The sequence below is a fragment of the Triticum aestivum genome, chromosome 7B, assembly GCF_018294505.1.
Source record: "Triticum aestivum cultivar Chinese Spring chromosome 7B, IWGSC CS RefSeq v2.1, whole genome shotgun sequence".
In the NCBI taxonomy this organism is placed as follows: Eukaryota; Viridiplantae; Streptophyta; class Magnoliopsida; order Poales; family Poaceae; genus Triticum; species Triticum aestivum.
This window is the reverse complement of record NC_057813.1, coordinates 511259668-511278857: the sequence shown is the minus strand read 5'-3', so window position 1 is coordinate 511278857 and position 19190 is coordinate 511259668. Positions and strand designations below refer to the sequence as shown.

Here is a 19190-nt window from a genome sequence, read left to right as displayed (position 1 = left end):
CCATGTGAGGTGTGTGGTCCAGCGGAGGTGCTGTGCGTGGGGGTGTGGGTTTGGGTGGTGCTCCGGGCGAAAGCTTGTCGGGCTCTTGCTGGCTGACGGCGTCGGCGTCTGTGGACGTCGTTTCATGTCCTTGGAGATGCCACTGTGGATTCCACCCTTTGCGCACCCTTGGATCCAGTTCATCGGGCAAAAGCCTAAGGCCTGGTCAGGTCGGACGACCGACATCGCCGCTTCCCTCTTTGGGCCGTCGCCTGGAAGAACTTTGGATCCCGTTTGTGCGCTCCATGGGCTGGATGTTCGCCATTACGGTCGGCAGGTGCCCGTTCAACAATGTTTTTGATCTCCCTATTAAGTAGGGTTTAGGGTTAGGCCTACCAATTGTAGGGTTTAGGGTTAGGCCTACCTATTGTAGGGTTTAGGGTTTAGTATATCATCAAAAGAAATCAAAAAATTGCTTTAGTATATCATCCACACGATTAACAAGCCTACATGTAGGAGTGGACTAATAAAGATTTTTTTATCAATTTTGCTTTCTCAAGAGTTCATGTAACATAATAAGTTTGTGTTGATGAATATATAAACTTAATTTTTGAGATTGACAAGTGTTTACCCATCAGTTTGCATTTGATTTATGAATCTATTTTACACGGACCAGTATGTAACATTGAGATCACTTGTTGGTGATTATTCTCAAGAAATTACTTGGGGCATGTGATATTTTCATTAAATAAAAAAGTATGTGGCAACTCTCATAGCAAACAGCCACTTTTCCCTTACACATACACACAATAAAAACAACTATACCTTTATTCCAAAAAACCAAACGCACATTTCTCGACATTCATTTTTTCCTCAGCAATTTCCCCGACCCACGCATTGCCTAGCTCTGGCGGCTCGAGGGAAACCTAGCTGTGCCGTCGTCCCTTCCCCTCGCTGGCTCCTCCCTTGACCGCTACCGCCAGACCATGTCGCAGTGGCGGCGAACCCCATTCCCACAGGGGATGGGGATCGCCGATCGTCCTTGCACGACGGAGCATGTCTGCCGGGGCAGCAGGCCTGGGCTAGTGATGGGGGCACTCTACGGCGTGGCGGCGGTGCATTGCACGCCTGCTTGTAGTGGTTACAATGCGGTGGCAGGGATTCATCTCGCGCATTGGTGCTATTCACGGCAGGGGAAGCGTCGGCCCTTCCCAATATGTGTGGCATGAGCTTTGGCTGCGCATTTGCTTGTCCCTGCAACGCGATTCCGGTGGCTGGGGGCTTGGGTTGAAGCTCTGCTAGGTTTGCATCAGTGGTGACCGCTGCTTCTGTTGGCGGCTCGCCCGCTTGGTGCGATTGTGTGGCAGCCCACCCTCCTGGCTCTCTGGTATTGTGCATCGCGTCGCCTTCAGTTTTCTTCGGTGTCTTGGCTCGGGAGACTGCCAAAACGGTCCGTCCTCGGGCGGATCTAGCTCGCTAGTTCTTTCCGACTGGCGGCGAGGATTGTGGTAGCTCCTACATGGTCAGGGTGTGGTGGCTCCATGTGAGGTGTGTGGTCCAGCGGAGGTGCTGTGCGTGGGGGTGTGGGTTTGGGTGGTGCTCCGGGCGAAAGCTTGTCGGGCTCTTGCTGGCTGACGGCGTCGGCGTCTGTGGACGTCGTTTCATGTCCTTGGAGACGCCATTGTGGATTCCACCCTTTGCGCACCGTTGGATCCAGTTCATCGGGCAAAAGCCTAAGGCCTGGTCAGGTCGGACGACGATGTCGGCATCACCGCTTCCCTCTTTGGGCCATCGCCTGGAAGAACTTTGGATCCCGTTTGTGCGCTCCATGGGCTGGACGTTCGCCATTACGGTCGGCAGGTGCCCGTTCAACAATGTTTTTGATCTGCGAGGCTTCTTTTCTGTGGCAATGATGGCGGCTTCGGGCAGAGATGGCTTGCTGATGGTGTTGGTAGTTGGTCTCTTTCGGCGTGTTCGAGGGGTCGCCGTGCCTTGCTTTGTCTTCCTAAAGTCGGAGCTGCTGAGGAGGGGCCATTGCGGTGACGATGACACGAGACAGGTGGTCGGCTTTGTGGCTGGCTCGACGCAAACCCAACGCTTTTCTCCCACAATGCTCATCGACAGAGTCAGAGCTGCTTGGTCGCCGGCGCAGGTGGGTGACTGTTTGGCATCAACCGCCGCAAGCCTTGACGCTTGTTTGCAGTGAGGGCTTCTTTGGTGGTCGTCGATTGTGGAGTTGGAGTCACCCTCAGGGAGGGGTGATGACGGTGATGTTGAGCTGCAACCTCGACGACACTTTTTTCTTGTATGTTCTTGTGCGAGTTGTCGGGTCGCCTCATGCGGCTTGTTTTTGTGGGTGTGATATGTGACGTTTTTAATCCTTTTTTGTTAATTAAGCAAGTAATTCTCTTTGACCTTTTTAATGAATCGGACCTAAGGACCGCGTTAAAAAAACACGCTCCTTTTCTTCTTATTATCTTGGAAAAAATATCACTCTCTCACTGCACGGTCACGACACAAGCCTTCACTCTCTCCCTGCAAGGCGGCGGCGCTGCCATCTCTCCTTATCTCCCCGCCACAGCGTGGCCGCCGCCATATCTCCCCTCATGGCTACTCCCAGCTGCCTCCCCTCCATGGCGTGTCAATCAACCCACACCCTTCTCTCACCGCCGCCTCCCATCCCCCATGGCGTCGCTCATCCCGTCCACTCCCCGCCACGGCGTTGCCAACACATCTGGCACGGCGAGCAGCGAGATCCGACCGGGAGGCGCAGAAGGCCTCATCGTTATCCGTTCGCAGAAGTCCACATAGCTGGCCCGTCCGGATTTGGGCGAGATGACCTCAGGCACGAGGTGTGGCTCGACGAGTTGGAGGGATGGCCCCCTGGTCGTCAGGCCCGGTCTTCTACTTCAGCCGAGACGCGCCGTCCATCTCCATAGCGGGGACATCCCAGGCAGCGGCGGAGTAGCCTCCAGGGAAAGCTGGACCGAGCACGAGCACGACAAGTAACTCGAGGCGCTGCAGCGGTGACCGATGAGTGTCCCCTCCCAATCCCATCCCCCCTCTGTAACTATAAGGGTTTCGTTCTGATTCATGTTGGTGACGGGGAAGTACACTTGCTCTTGCGCATTTGGTCTGCTAAATGTGAAGATTTTTCTGGTTTACATGCATTATCTGCTACCAGTTCGAGCATATACACAGTATGACATCCTAGCCCAAGAATCTAGTTCAAGCGATGCTGTAATCTTAAAGAATTGTACTCCCTCCGTAAACTAATATAAGAGCATTTAGATTACTATTTTAGTTATCTAAACACTCTTATATTAGTTTACAGAGGGAGTACTTGGTATTACAATAACTGAGTGTCTTACTGAATTCCTTGATCGAACTTGAAATTTTGGTGTGTCTCAGAATGATGCTCCTTCTGATGGACTGAATGATTTTACGGAATTTATTCTCATGTCTGTGCAGTGGGAGTCTTGTACACGAAGAAGTACTACAAATTGGCCAAGCACCAGTATTGGATGCGTCATATATCGGACTGATCAAACCCAACAGCCTCGTTCGGTTCAGGGGGATGGTTCAGGACATGCTCGGGGCGGGTTCTATGCCGACTCTTTAAAGGTACTGAAATGATTTTATTGATAGGCTGTGGTGAAGCTACAGCTCATGCTTCTTATGCTCATCTATAAAAAACATTGTTTGTGAAGGATGTGCTACCTGGAGGACAAAAAAGTTCACAGACTTCTCACCATTCTCGATGATGTACCCATGTGATTCACATCTCTGGGTGCGCCATCTCTGCCATTGCGTGCCTGTATGTTACTACATGCCTGACCACTTGTTTTTTTCACTTTCTTACCATTAGTGTAGTTCACCTGGAACTTATGAATAACTTCTTTAAGGTGCATAGGCAGAATTCTTGGATACTGGAGTCTCCCCCTGGACCTGTCTTTCGCCAGATGGCAAACTGGTTGACACCTGAAAAAAGAGATAAAAGGAAGAGGGATGGGGATGGTGATGTCAATGTAAGCTCTTGGCATGTTTGTTACAATAATGATTCTCAACAGTTTTGATGTCCACTAACCATCATTGTCATCTAATGCATTGCTTGCTATAGGTTTCATTGTCATCTAATCATTCTCAACAGTTTTTTTCACTTTCATGCAGTAAGAAACCAGTAAGAACCGAACTTAGTTTTCTACCATTGTGAAGGGCAAAGTTTAGGAAGCAACTTAATCTTTAAGCTCTCTAAATTTTCATTCCCCCATATGAAATTGTCTCATAATCTAGTTGTATTTTTTCCTGGATGCTATGCTTTCATCATAGGCCTTTTATTCTTTAGGTAAATTGGAGCTTTATCAAATTATGTATATAACGGGTGATCTTATCGGAAACATAATTTGAGAACTACTGTATAATTCATGTTTTTAGTTGCTGTTTTTTAGGGACAATTATTGAACGGTTTGTGCATAAATATCAGACCATCCAGCCTAACGCAGTGAAGTCACTGCCCTATTAGGAGTAGGAAAAAAATCAGTTATTCGACCACACAACTGAAGCCTGATTGTACTTCAGTTTACCATCAAATGGCCAGTTAGTAAGGTCTAGTAAGCAATCTAGGCAGACACATACAAAGTTAACATCAAGTGGTTGAGTTAGCAAGATCTAGCAAGCAATCTAGACACGTGACCTACATGGGAAAGAAGAAGACACGGTAGGAAAAGAAAGGCAGTGAGAACCTTTACCTAGACAAATTAGTTCGTTTGCCAGGCCATCGTTAGCTGGGCCAACCTTCGTCTTTCTCCTCCGAGCCAGCACCAAGATGCCCATCTCATCCTGGCCGAGGAACCGCGACCCCGGCAGCTCGCCACTGGCACCAAAACAGCATCTATCCGTCCTGCCAGCGCATGTCCCGACCATGTAGGCTGCAAGGGGCCTGACAAATAATTTTGTTCCACAAATTCTTGTGTAAACGAACAACACTGAACAAGGATCCCTACAATAGTGTTCCTAGATACCAAAAATGTTATGCTAAACATGCTACTGATTGTGCGAAACTCAAATACAATGCTTACCAACCAATCAATATGCCAAAGTAGTATTTTTTGCATTCCTTCAGGCCAACACAAATTCAGCCCAGGTTTGAAGCCATACGTGTAGTGTCTGAGTAAACCTTGTTGTAATATAAAAAGTGACTACACAAATGTCTTCTGCACAGTGGGATGTTGGTGCATCTGTTGCATCGTTGAAGTGGTTGGTGTACTGACTACTGAGTAGTGCCCAGGTTCTGTAGCTAGTCAACACCAATCATGAGGAACATATAACTTCATGATCCTCATGTACATCAGATAACTTTATCAACGGGCATATCTAGTCATCATTTAAGGACAGAATCAAGAAAGCAGAGGCAAATGCAAGGAGAGAACAAAACCATTACGTCATATTACTGGTCGAATATAACTGAAGCATAAATCTATTGTCGGGGATAGCTAGCTCCCAGTAAGCAAAGATGATATCAGTTGAAAGAATAACTGCTGCTGAAATAACATGTTTTCATGACCAATCTAATTTGCTTGTAACAAAAAAATCTATGTCTTATCTTATATAAGAAGAAAATCTACACCAGCAACCAACAGAACAGGGGAAGAATGGAAATTTCGTAGGAGAAATTGTGTTGGTCATTGCTATAGCTGCAAGTTGATGAACCTAAATATTCTCCAACTCAAGGGAGGCACCACCGTACATGTAAGCTATATAGTAACTATCTTCTCTGAACGGGCCGTCGTCATTTACCGTTTACACCATTTTCTAGTTGTTATTACATTTAGAAAAACCAAACTAATACTGAAAACACATATGATATTTAAAAAAATAACACATATGAAATTATGAACTAATTTAGAACATTTTTTCATAAGAAAAGGTAAAATAGAGTCATAGGCTATCATATTGTTGCAAGAACACTTTCTGGAAATCAAAATGAAATGAAATAATCATACATCAGTCTCCGCAAGTCTCACATAGACCATCTCATATATGCCAATTTCATGTCAAATAATGAGATCATCATCAAGATATATCTTCCTCATTACAGTGCAAAGTAATAGCCTACCCCAACTTGTTTGGGACTAAAGGCTTTGTTGCTGTTGTATTACAGTGCAAGGTAATCACAAATGGCTGTAAATCAATAGTAATTATGTATAAGCATGCATGAGATCAATACTCAGGCTGTAGTGGAAATTAGTGGTAAATCGATAAATAAAATCTGTATACGCATGAGAGAAAATTAGAAGTGCATCTAACCATAGCATGTGCAGGTCACATACCAATAATAGAATAGTTGGCATCGGGAGAATCCACCAGATCTTTAATCAACAGAAAGAAAGCGACCCTCATCCTCTAGTCGGCTGTCATCCTATAACCAGCACTCCATCGTGAATATCAATGCTTCCTTTCATATCCTTCCCAAACCTTCTTCTTTCACATTTTCTTGTAATGATTCCTTTGAACAAATATCTAACCACACATGCTTGTGCAAGTGCTGCTCGCATCATGTTCTCCTGGAATCTAATATGTAGGTCTAAATGTTCCATTACCAAAAAAACTGGACACTGAAGATTTGCATTACCAGTAGCTTACTTATTACTGACATTCATGTGGGATTGGAAGAAAATTCAATTTGCCTTTATTTTAGAAAAGGTTACCTAAATAGTCCTAGGAGACGCAGCGGCCACAGTCCAGGAGGTAGCGTCTATGTGTACTGGGCCTTTGGTGCACGACCGTGTCGGTTGGGGCCTCACATGCTACCCGGCACAGTCCTGCACTAACGAACTTTTGATGTTTCCCTCCTCCAAGGTTATGAACATGAGACAAAAGTTTTTTGTCTTCGACCACTAATCAAGTTTAGAACTGGTCCAACAATTTCGTGAGATCTGAAAGAAAAAGACATGATGCCACATGGAAATATCATGGCCACCGAAGTGTAGCACTTATGAGTTCATGAAACCACTTTCGTGAAGGAAAAGAAGAAGAATACTGCTGGCAGTACATGAAGTAGCAAGCATAATTCAAACAAATAGTCATGCTTAGAATTAGAGAGCAAAGATGACTTCAAGAATAAAAGCAAAAATTAACTCAGCAGTTCTCACATTAGCGGTGTTGTACCGCAACATGGATGCGGTGCGGAAAGGGATAGGTGCATCCAGCGCCAGCTAGAGGCGGACGGAAGTGAAAGGCACCATGGCATCAAAACAAGGGCTGAGAGGACAAGCGCATGCCTCCGCCTCATCACTGATCTTAGGCATCCCTGATTTCTCCATTACGCAACCAGGGATAAGTTCTGTCAAATTACAAATCACTATGGCTGGGAGCTGGTGTCACCATGGCTTATCCAAATCAAGCACTTAGTTCTTCTGGATTGGAAAGACAACAAACTGAATAATTAGTGCAGAATCACCCTGCAAATCAAACATGTTTCTTGTTTCTTCGTGCAACATAAGCCCTGCAAATCAAACATGTCATCAGCTAACTGAACAATTTCCACAAGCACTCTCCATGCCCTACAAATCAAACATGTCATCACATAGATTAGAACAAAATTTGGACTTGTTATTTTTGACACTGTAATACATTTAATCAAGTGATTTCTAGATAAATGTGGAATTAGGAAACAAAAACTTGACAGTGATTTAGGAAATTGCAAAACATTTGTGCAGCAATATTACCAACAATTCTGGTCCTTTTAGTATCTCCATACACACAAAAACGTAACAACATTATAGACGCTTCATGTGCAATGGAGATAGACAAATTGCCTCCTTTCATAAAGGTCCATTATGGGTGAGAAAATTTAAATGGAAGAAATTGAGGTTTTTGAGCTTAGAAAACATGATAAGGAAGCATTCGCATAAATATTTGCAGTAGAAATCATGTATTTGAATACCAATAACTGGTAATGGTTCCAATACAGATGTCCACTTGCAACATTACTACTCTAGCTGTCTGACACATAACCCGGGAGGGAATATAACTCTATTGTAGCATCTACCACATTATATATAGGTGCAGTCTGCAAAAACCTAGTGAGTAACCGTGATTATTTTAGGTCTGCCAAACCAAATGCAACCAAGAAAAAATACATTGATGAGATGATTGGCTGCTTACTTCTCCCCGGGTTTAGAGTGTATTCCTTTTAGCATTCTTTAAACTTCTCTGGTAGCTGGAATAGCAAGAGAGAATTATTAGGTAGTAACTTCTTTGAATTTACATAGCAAGGTCGCTGCATTGGAACTACCAATAAGACTGGAACTTCAACATGCACAAAGCTATGATTAGGTTTAAGAAGCAATAGAGCTTCAAATATGACAATATTTCTTAAAAAAGTAATAATTATCACAAAATATTTCACCTCTAAGTTCCGATCCCCCACATTCTTCCATCAAAACCCAACATTCAATAGGATGCCAGTAAAGATAAACCATATGGGAGACATAACATGTGCAGCAGCACAAAAACTTTAAGAAGTGCAACCTGTCGAAAACAAAACCCATACAAAGATATTTGCACTGTTAAGGAGGTATATAAGTGTGAGAGTCAAATGTCACAACTTGGTAGCTGTGAAAATTCATTTGCAAACCATTTCGTTTGTGGCTATGGAGGTCGTGATGGTCTAGCATAACCACCCCATACAAATGTTGCCCTCCTAACTGATGGATAGTAATTTCCGAACATGTGGTGTAGCATGAATCTAGTAGTATACGCGCGCTTTGCCACGCCGTTTTGTTTCTAACGTTCATAGGTTTGCGAGGTGTGATAAAAATAGTTTGACCTTTGTAATTTTGGCTCATGTACAGTATCTCCCATGATATACCTAAGTGGATGTGAGGAACAATATAGATCATGCTATTCAATTGACAAATAAAGATACAAAAAAAAGATAAGCTATGCAAAATAAGATAAAATGGTTCTCATCTAACCTCAAATAATGCCTGCTCAAATGCAACATTAATCAGCTTATTCTGAAAATGTAAATACATGAAGTCAAGACAACTTGAATCACCAATGATACTAAAAAGATTTACAGGAAGTAAAGAAACATCGGATAAGCATGCGGCCATCCTAAAATTTTCTGGAAAATGAGTCAGATCAGATTCGTGAGCAACATACAACAGAAATCAAACCTGCATATTTTGTTCCTCATACTGAGATACATTTTGGTTTCAACAAGTTCTCAATGGGAAAACAAACTCTTTATACTCCATTGATGTACTACAATAGCATTTAAGAAAATTAGAATTATCACAAGTTATCATTTATAGGAGAAGCGACAATCATATATCTCCAAAATCACTGAACAACAAGATTTGGTCACAAGCAACTGCAAAATCATTTTTTTTAGAAAAGAGGGATGACCCCCGGCCTCTGCATCCGGGAGATGCATACGGCCATTTTATTGATTATTCTCGAGGACCTTACAAAGTATTACAACAATAAGTCTGAATCCACCGTCTTGGCAACACATGCCACTACTCCTACCCAAAATGATGAAGGGGTGCTAGCTGGGCCACTACCCAAACCACTCACCTAAGCCTAACATCAAAAGCCGGAAACCGAAACATATTCGGAATCCCCAGCCGAGCCACATACCGGGTCTGGGGCACAATCCGGTCAGACGCACTCGTGTGTCGTCGCCACCATCTTCCGTAGGTCCGTCTTCAGATCATATTGAGGCTTCTACCTTGTCTGGCCACTCAGCCATCGGCGTCACCATGACGCCAGACAGCAACCTCCTCCTGCGCGAGTCCATCTCCGCGCATCGGGCGGCGAACCTCCACAGCGCCATGCCGCCGATCCTCACCGCCATCAATGAGTGAGATGAAGTACCGCTCCACCACGACATGTACATTAGTGCTAAGCGGAACGGCTCACAACCGCAAGTCATCGGACGAAGGCGAAGATCCATGGAGAAGGCCAAAAGGGGCATAGCCAAAGCGGTGGTCAGGGATTGGACCGAGACCACGGCCGCCGCCACTGAGAAGAACAGGCTACCTCACACCGTCACCACGCCACCAGCAGCTCCACCCCACACGAGCAATCCCCGGAAGACGCCTTCAAGGAGCACGGCACCGGATGCCGCCATCGACCATGCAAGGGGAGGGCAGGTCTTCACCTGTGCTCGAGGGAAAGGTGGGAGGGGAGAACCACACCAAAGCCTCCAGGAAGGACCACGGCGCCGAAGACGTCGCCTTTGGTGAGGCCGCCGCGCCGGCCAGGGGTTTCCCCCGGAATCACGCCCAACCACCAGATCCGTCCGTCCAGACCCCCAAGACGGCGACTGAAACCACCAGGGGCTGGAGCAGGGCGCAGATCGGAGCAGATCACGGGCGGGAACGGAGCTTCTCCAGGAGCGCAGGACAACCCACGCGGGGGCGCCGCCTCGCCAACGCCCGCCACCCCCCCCCCCCCCCCCCGCGACCGCACGGCCAGGGAGGCAGCCCGCCGGCGCAGCCCGCCGCCCCGGCCACGCCGGACACCTCCCATCGGAGCCGCCGCCCCGGACACCGTGGCCCTCCGCGAAGGCGAAGCCACCAGATCCCCGCCGCCACCTTCATAGGTGTCGCGCGGCCGGGCCGGCGAGCACCTCAGGCGGCGGCGGAGGGAAGGGAGAGGGAGGGGAAGGCGCGGAGGGGATTAGGGTTCGCCCCCGGGTCGCCTCAGGCGAGGCGACGCGAAATCATTTATAGGAGAAGCATTACATCATATTGCTATGAAATATCTCCAAAGTCACCCACCATCACTTCAGGTTGAATAGCATTATCTAAGGTCTATTGTAGGCAGAATAATCATGAGGGGCACATGAAGGAAGTAAATTTCTTACATGAACAACAGTCAGCTGGTCCGCGTCTAATGCAAGTCAGTGCAGCCTCTAATCAACATGCTTGAGCGAACATGTTGAGCAAACATACTGTGGATCACATATATTCATGTCTAGCAAAAAAAAAGGTCGATTATAGATTAATCAAGGGTAGTAGTTCAAAGTAGCATCAGACAAACCCGTATATGTGGAATACTTAATCTTATCTAGCTCATCCTCCTCACCCTTTGTTCCATAATGTGCCACTGCAGCAGCAGTAGCAGCTTAACACAAATTAGGAGTGAACAACCAACCAATCAAATCTGCAACATGAGGGAGAGGCTTGAGACGGAAGAGCCATGGCGGCAGTGCCAGGTTCTCTCCATCCGCAAGACAAAGAGGACTATCAGTGTACTTATCAGCCGCACCGTCCGTCCATGACGGCGCCGCTGGACGGCACCGACCCATGGTTTGAGGCCAGTATTACCCTGCTTTTCTGCAACATAAAACCATCTACCGGAGTAACAGGCGCTGACAGACAACAACCCGCTCAAGAAATTAAAGGAGGAAAGAAGAAGGGCAAACCTAAAAGTAACGAAGAAGGAAGACCAAGTAACGGGAGCTGCGGCAGGGACGGCTCCCCTCAGAACCACAGCACAAGTAACATTCATCACCGGCATCAGGTCGTCCGATGCCTGAAAAAATCAAATAAAAATACAAGAAATAAAGGGATGAACATCCCTGACCTCTGTGCTAAGACATGGACGGCAGCCTCCTCCACCAGCGATTGGGGTGGCCTCAAATACGCCCTCCGCGGCCGCATACTTGGCCGTTGCCTCGCCGACCTTCACGACACAGAGCCCCTCCCTCCGAGCTCTAGCACGAGCCCCCGCTCCTCGCCCTCCTCGAGCTCATACACACCGCGGGTGTTCCGGAAGCCGCCGAGGCAGACAAACGGCGCTTTGTCCCCGCCGACGCCGTACTCGTCGGAGACGAGCCGGACGAAGGGGGAGTCGACCGCGCCGAGACGGGCGGGGTTGTCGATGTAGGTGAGGGCGAGGGCGGGGTCGAGGGGCTCCACGAACTCCTCAATGCAACTGACGCCGGCATCGATGCACGGGCGGCGCTTGAGCATGAGGACGACACGGGAGGGGTCGCGGTCGTCGGTGCCGTAGAGGCGGACCCGCTGGGCGGCGGTGGCGGCGGCGAGGGGCCGCGCGGGGGCGTCAATGCGGAGCAGGAGGGGCGCGATGTAGGAGCCTAGGAGGAGAGGCGTCGGTGTGCGGCCGCGTCGGGGAGCCGGAGCTTGATCTCGACCTCCATGGGGTTGGGGTTGCGGCTAGGGCTGGGGGGCGGGGGCTGGAAGGGGCGGGCGGCGGTGTCTACTCTGGGAGTTCTAGGGAGCGAGAGGAGAGGAGCGGGAGGAGAAGAGTAGCAGGCGCGGGGGGAGCCGCCAACGACCGCGGCGTTCGTGGCGGCGCGCGGTGCCGGGGAGGGCGGCGGTCGGCAGGAGGTGGGATCGGGAGGCAGATTTTTTTTTGCACAGGAGGGTTGCGAGTATATCTGGCCATGGGCCGGGCCGGGCCGGGCTTGGGCCGGGCCTAAAAAAGCCCATGGCAAAAAACTGAGGCCCAGGCCCTCCCAGGCCCTACCACCGGGCCTACTTTTCAAGCCCAAGCCCGGCCCATATAGTAAAAAGCCCTCAAAAGCCCTTAGGGCTTAGGGCCGTGGGCCGGGCCTCTTCCTTAAAATGCTAGTATGCCAAGCCCAAGCCCGTCCAAGCCCTGCTGGTGGGCTCAAAACTTAGGCCCAAGCCCGGCCCACGAGCAAGCCCATCGGGCCTAGGCCCTGGATTTTAGGGCTGGGCCTGGGTGGGCCGGCAGGGCCGGGCCTGAGATGGCCAGGACTAGTTGCGAGTTAACGGAGGTGCGAGGATGACGAAAAAAAAATCGGAGGTGGGAGGATGACGAAAAAAATCAGCGAAATTAAACCGCGCAGACTATTCACCAAGTCGTCCATTAGGAGTAGAGATTCCAAACCCATTTCTCAGTGCATATTGCTTGTAGTGACCATAAGCTTCCTCAAAAGTATCAAACTTCATCGTTTCATCAGGAGGTTTCGGTGTGGAGTATGCCTCGGTGTTTTTGTCTCCCTGTTCAGGATTCTCTCCTCCTGTTTCTGGACTCGCTGGCTCGCTGACTGAATGATCAAAGAAGCTTTCTCTCCCCCTATGCTGCTAGTAGTCGATTCTTTGCTTGTCTCTCGGACCATCGGGTTGCTTCTAGATGTAGCACCTGTAATGTTTTTGAAGTTGTTATTTTGTGTTATATTTCTGCACGCCAAAACTAGTGGTAACTTGTACTCCAGTTGCCTGGTAAAGTTTGCATGCAGCTGTAAAGTGAAAGCATGTAGTTCCTTTTGTAATACAAATTGCAAAGATAATTCTTGTGCAGTAAGAGTGGTAATTCTACCTAATTTCATGGTAACTATTTTTGGTATGCATTAAGCTTTGGTGATTGTTAACTGATTCATGTTGAATGTGGTAGTTGTAAATAACATAGGTGGTAGTTGCAATTCAAGTATGATGGTAATAAGTCTGTGTATAAAAATGTGGTAGCATGGTAAATGTTTTACCTTTGTCTATTTTGTTGATGTTTGCAGAACCAAAGCTTGTCGTGTGCTTGTTCACACTGTTGGTTTGTCCCCACACCACTCATCGTGATACCCACATTACCCCCGTTGTCATGCGCCATTTTTTTGTTGCGTGATGTTTACTACACAACCTTCTTCTTGTAGACGTTGTTGGGCCTGCAAGTGAACAAGTTTGTAGGACAGTAGCAAATTTTCCTCAAGTGGATGACCTAAGGTTTATCAATCCGTAGGAGGCATAGGATGAAGATGGTCTCTCTCAAACAACCCTAATGACGAGCCAAGTAATTGTTTCATACTTTAATAATCTCAAACTTTTTCAACTTTCACGCAATACATGAGCGTGAGCCATGGACATAACACTATATGTGGAATAGAATGGTGGTTGTGGAGAAAACAAAAAGGAGAAGATAGTCTCACATCGACTAGGCGTATCAACGGGCTATGAAGATGCCCATTAATAGATATCAATGTGAGTGAGTAGGGATTGCCATGCAACGGATGCACTAGAGCTATAAGTATATGAAAGCTCAACAAAAGAAACTAAGTGGGTGCGCATCCAACTTGCTTGCTCACGAAGACCTAGGGCACTTTTGAGGAATCCCATCATTGGAATATACAAGCCAAGTTCTATAATGAAAAATCCCCACTAGTATATGAAAGTGACAACATATGAGACTCTTTATCATGAAGATCATGGTGCTACTTTGAAGCACAAGTGTGGTAAAAGGATAGTAGCATTGTCCCTTCTCTCTTTTTTTCTAATTTTTTTTTAATTTTTTAATTTGGCCTTTCCCTTTTTTTTGGCCACTCTTTTTTTTCGTCCGGAGTCTCATCCCGACTTATGGAGGAATCATAGTCTCCATCATCCTTTTCTCACTGGGACAATGCTCTAATAATGATGATCATCACACTTTTATTTTTCTTACAACTCAACAATTACAACTCGATACTTAGAACAAAATATGACTCTATATGAATGCCTCCGGCGGTGTACCGGGATATGCAATGAATCAAGAGCGACATGTATGAAAATTATGAAGGTGGCCTTGCCACAAATACAATGTCAATTATATGTTCATGCAAAAAGCAACATGACAAAAGTAATGTGTGTCATATGAACGGAACGGTGGAAAGTTGCATGGCAATATATCTCGGAATGGCTATGGAAATGCCATGATAGGTAGGTATGGTGGCTGTTTTGAGAAAGGTATATGGTGGGTGTATGATACCAACGAAAAGTGCACGGTATTAGAGAGGCTAGCAATGGTGGAAGGGTGAGAGTGCGTATAATCCATGGACTCGACATTAATCAAAAGAACTCATGCACTTGTTGCAAAAATTTAGAAGTCATCAAAAACCAAAGCACTAAACGCATACTCCTAGGGGGATAGATTGGTAGGAAAAGACCATGGCTCGTTCCCGACTGCCACTCATAAGGAAGACAATCAATAAATAAAATTGTGCTCCGACTTCATCATAAAGCGGTTCACCATACGTGCATGCTACGGAAATCACAAACTTCAACACAAGCATTCTTTAAATTCATAATCACCCCAACTAGCATTGCTTTGATATTATCACCTCCATATCTCAAAACAATTATCAAGCATCAAACTTATCTTAGTATTCAACGCACTCAAAAGAAAGTTTCACATATCTTGAATACCAAGTATATTATCTTTAAGCAAATTACCATGCTATTAACAACTCTCAAAATAATATAAGTGAAGCATGAGAGATCAATAGTTTCTTTAAAACAAATCCACCACCGTGCTCTAAAAGATCTAAGTGAAGTACTAGAGCAAAAATTATCACGCTCAAAAGATATAAGTGAAGCACAAAGAGTATTCTAGCAAATTCCAATTTGTGTGTGGCTCTCTCTCATTAAATAATTTTAGATCTTGGTATCTTATTCAGCAAGCAAAACAAAATAAATGACAATGCAAGGATAGCACAACTCATGTGAAGAAGCAAAAACGTAGGCTCAACCGATACTAACCGATGTTGTTGAAGAAGAAAGGTGGGATGGCTATCGGGGCATCCCCAAGCTTAGATGCTTGAGACTTCTTGAAATATTATTTTGGGGTGCCTTGGGCATCCCCAAGCTTGAACTTTTGTGTCTCCTTAATTCCTCTCATATCATAATTTCTCTTCTTTTTATCAAAAGCTTCATTCACAACAAACTCAACAAGAATTCGTGAGATAGGTTAGTATAAACCAATGCAAAACCATAACATCTTCTACTGTAACAAATCACTAACATTATTATTCAACATTTAATAATAAATTTCTCTGCATATTTAATACTCCTATCATCAAATAGAATCATTAAACAAGCAAACATATGCAAACAATGCAACCATAACAGCAATCTGTCAAAACAGTACAGTCTGTAAAGAATGCAAGAGTATCAATACTTCCCTGACTCCAAAAATTATGAACTAAAATTCCCACTGTAATAAATTTATCAGAGCTCAATATGCAAAAATATTAAACATTATACCATTCTCTGACTTTTCTAGGGAATTTCTGCAACAGCGGTAAACTTTCTGTTTTCAAACAGCAACATGTATACTAGCAAAATAAGCATGGCAAAGGCTATCCTTGACTTTTTTATTGAAACTAAAGATGCAAAACATTATTCTAACTAACAGCAAGCAAAAACTAGCAAGATAAAATGACGCTCCAAGCAAAACACATATCATGTGGCGAATAAAAATATAGCTCCAAGTAAAGTTACCGATGAATGAGGACGAAAGAGGGGATGCTTTCCGGGGCATCCCCAAGCTTAGGCTCTTGGTTGTCCTTGAATATTACCTTGGGGTGCCTTGGGCATCCCCAAGTTTAGTCTCTTGCCACTCCTTATTCCATAGTCCATCGAATTTTTACCCAAAACTTGAAAACTTCAACCACACAAAACTCAAAACACAACTTGTAAGCTCCGTTAGTATAAGAAAATAAAACCACCACTTAGGTACTGTAATGAACTCATTGTAATATCTACTGTATTCTAACATCTCTATGGTTCATACCACTTAATACTAGCCATAGATGCATCAAAATAAGCAAACAACACAATGAAAACAGAATCTGTCAAAAACAGAACAGTCTGTAGTAATCTATATCAAATGTATACTTCTGGAACCCCAAAAATTCTGAAATAAATTGCTGGACTTGAGGAATTTGTCTATTAATCATCTGCAAAAAGAATCAACCTAAAAGCACTCTCTAGTAAAAAAGGCAGCTATTCTCGTGAGCGTTAAAGTTTCTGTTTTTTACAGCAAGATCATAAAGACTTCACCCAAGTCTTCCGAAAGGCTCTACTTGGCACTTTATTGAAAGAAAAGCTATAAAACATGATTACTACAGTTGCATAATCATGTGGACACACAAAAACAGTAAGGATAAATATTGGGTTGTCTCCCAACAAGCGTTTTTCTTTAATGCCTTTTTAGCTAGGCATGATGATGGCAATGATGCTCACATAAAAGATAAGAATTGAAACATAACGGGAGCATCATGAAGCATATGACTAGCACATTTAAGTCTAACCCACTTCCTATGCATAGGGATTTTGTTAGCAAATAACTTATGGGAACAATAATCAATTAGCATAGGAAGATAAAACAAGCATAGCTTCAAAACTTTAAGCACATAGAGAGGAAACTTGATATTATTGCAATTCCTAAAAGCATATGTTCCTCTCTCATAATAATTTTTATTAGCATCATGAATGAATTCAACAATATAACCAGCACCTAAAGCATTCTTTTCATGATCTACAAGCATAGAAAATTTACTACTCTCAACGTAAGCAAATTTCTTCTCATGAATAGTAGTGGGAGCAAACTCAACAAAAATAACTATCATGTGATTGAAAATTAAGATCAAGATGACACGTTTCATGGTTATCATTATTCTTTAAAGCATACGTGTCATCACAATAATCATCATAGATAGGAGGCATGCTTTCATCATAGTAAATTTGCTCATCAAAGCTTGGGGTACACAAAATATCATCTCCATCAAACATAGCTTCCCCAAGCTTGTGGCTTTGCATATCATTAGCATCATGGGTATTCAAGGAATTCATACTAAGAACATTGCAATCATGCTCATCATTCACATATTTTATGCCAAGCATTCTATGTAATTCTTCTTCTAGCACTTGAGCACAATTTTCCTTTCCATCATTCTCACGAAAGATATTAAAAAGACGAAGCGTGTGAGACAAACTCAACTCCATTTTTTTGTAGTTTTCTTTTATAAAATAAACTACTGATAAAACAAGAAACAAAAAGATTCGATTGCAAGATCTAAAGATATACCTTCAAGCGCTAGCCTCCCCGGCAACGGTGCCAGAAAAGAGCTTGATGTCTACTACACAACCTTCTTCTTGTAGACGTTGTTGGGCCAGCAAGTGCACAGGTTTGTAGGACAGTAGCAAATTTCCCTCAAGTGGATGACCTAAGGTTTATCAATCCGTAGGAGGCGTAGGATGAAGATGGTCTCTCTCAAACAACCCTGCAACCAAATAACAAAGAGTCTCTTGTGTCCCCAACACACCCAATACAATGGTAAATTGTATAGGTGCACTAGTTCGGCGAAGAGATGGTGATACAAGTGCAAAATAGATAGCAGATATAGGTAATTGTAATCTGAAATTGTAAAAACAACAAGGTAACAAGTGGTAAAAGTGAGCGTAAACGGTATTGCAATGATAGGAAACAAGGCCTAGGGTTCATACTTTCACTAGTGCAAGTTCTCTCAACAATAATAACATAGATAGATCATATAACAAGCCCTCAACATGCAACAAAGAGTCACTCCAAAGCCACTAATAGCGGAGAACAAACATAGAGATTATGGTAGGGTACGAAACCACCTCAAAGTTATTCTTTCGGATCGATCTATAAAAGAGTTCGTACTAGAATAACACCTTAAGACACAAATCAACCAAAACCCTAATATCACCTAGATACTCCATTGTCACCTCAAGTATCCGTGGGCATGATTATATGATATGCATCACACAATCTCAGATTCATCCAACCAACATAAAAGTACTTCAAAGAGTGCCCAAAGCTACTACCGGAGAGTCAAGAACGTGTGCCAACCCCTATGCATAGGTTCCCAATGTCACGAAACCCGCAAGTTGATCACCAAGATATACATCAAGTGTTCTCATAAAAGACTCAATCCGATAAGATAACTTCAAAGGGGAAACTCAATTCATCACAAGAGAGTAGAGTGGGAGAAACATCATAAGATCCAACTACAATAGCAAAGCTCGGGATACATCAAGATCGTGCCATAGAGGGAACACGAGAGAGAGAGACCAAACACATAGCTACTGGTACATACCCTCAGCCCCGAGGGTGAACTACTCCCTCCCCATCATGGATAGCGCCGGGATGATGAAGATGGCCACCAGTGATGGGTTCCCCTCCGGCAGGGTGCCGAAATGGGCTCCTGAGAGGTTTTTGGTGGCTACAAAGGCTTGCGGCGGCGGAACTCCCGATCTATCTTCTGTTCTGGAATTTTAGGGTACGTAGGTATATATGGGTGCAAGGGGTATGTCGGTGGACCTCCGGGGTGCTCACGAGGCAGGGGGGCGCGCCCAGGGGGGTAGGGCGCGCCCCCCACCCTCGTGGGCAGCCCGGGACTCCCCTGACGTGCACTCCAAGTCTATCAGGTTGCTTTC

At 45.0% G+C, this 19190-nt stretch overlaps 2 long non-coding RNA genes and 1 pseudogene across 4 annotated transcripts; 1 reads left to right on the top strand and 2 right to left on the bottom strand.

Moving 5' to 3' along the window:
• The first annotated feature begins 2462 nt into the window (after positions 1–2462).
• Positions 2463–4111, top strand: LOC123156849 (uncharacterized). Of its 2 annotated transcripts, none has more exons than XR_006478465.1 (3): positions 2463–3603; positions 3690–3796; positions 3893–4111. It is a non-coding gene; the product is annotated as an uncharacterized lncRNA (long non-coding RNA). The 2 variants fall into 2 exon arrangements; XR_006478464.1 differs by having other exon boundaries at positions 3885–4111.
• A 3167-nt stretch (positions 4112–7278) lies between these two features.
• LOC123156850 (uncharacterized) lies at positions 7279–10951 on the bottom strand. 2 transcript variants are annotated; one of them, XR_006478467.1, is made up of 4 exons: positions 10859–10951; positions 8958–8999; positions 8146–8200; positions 7279–7541 (listed from the first exon to the last, which is right to left on the bottom strand). It is a non-coding gene; the product is annotated as an uncharacterized lncRNA (long non-coding RNA). The 2 variants fall into 2 exon arrangements; XR_006478466.1 differs by having other exon boundaries at positions 7279–7483.
• A 730-nt stretch (positions 10952–11681) lies between these two features.
• Positions 11682–12157, bottom strand: LOC123158114 (triphosphate tunnel metalloenzyme 3-like; annotated as a pseudogene).
• Positions 12158–19190: the final 7033 nt, after the last annotated feature.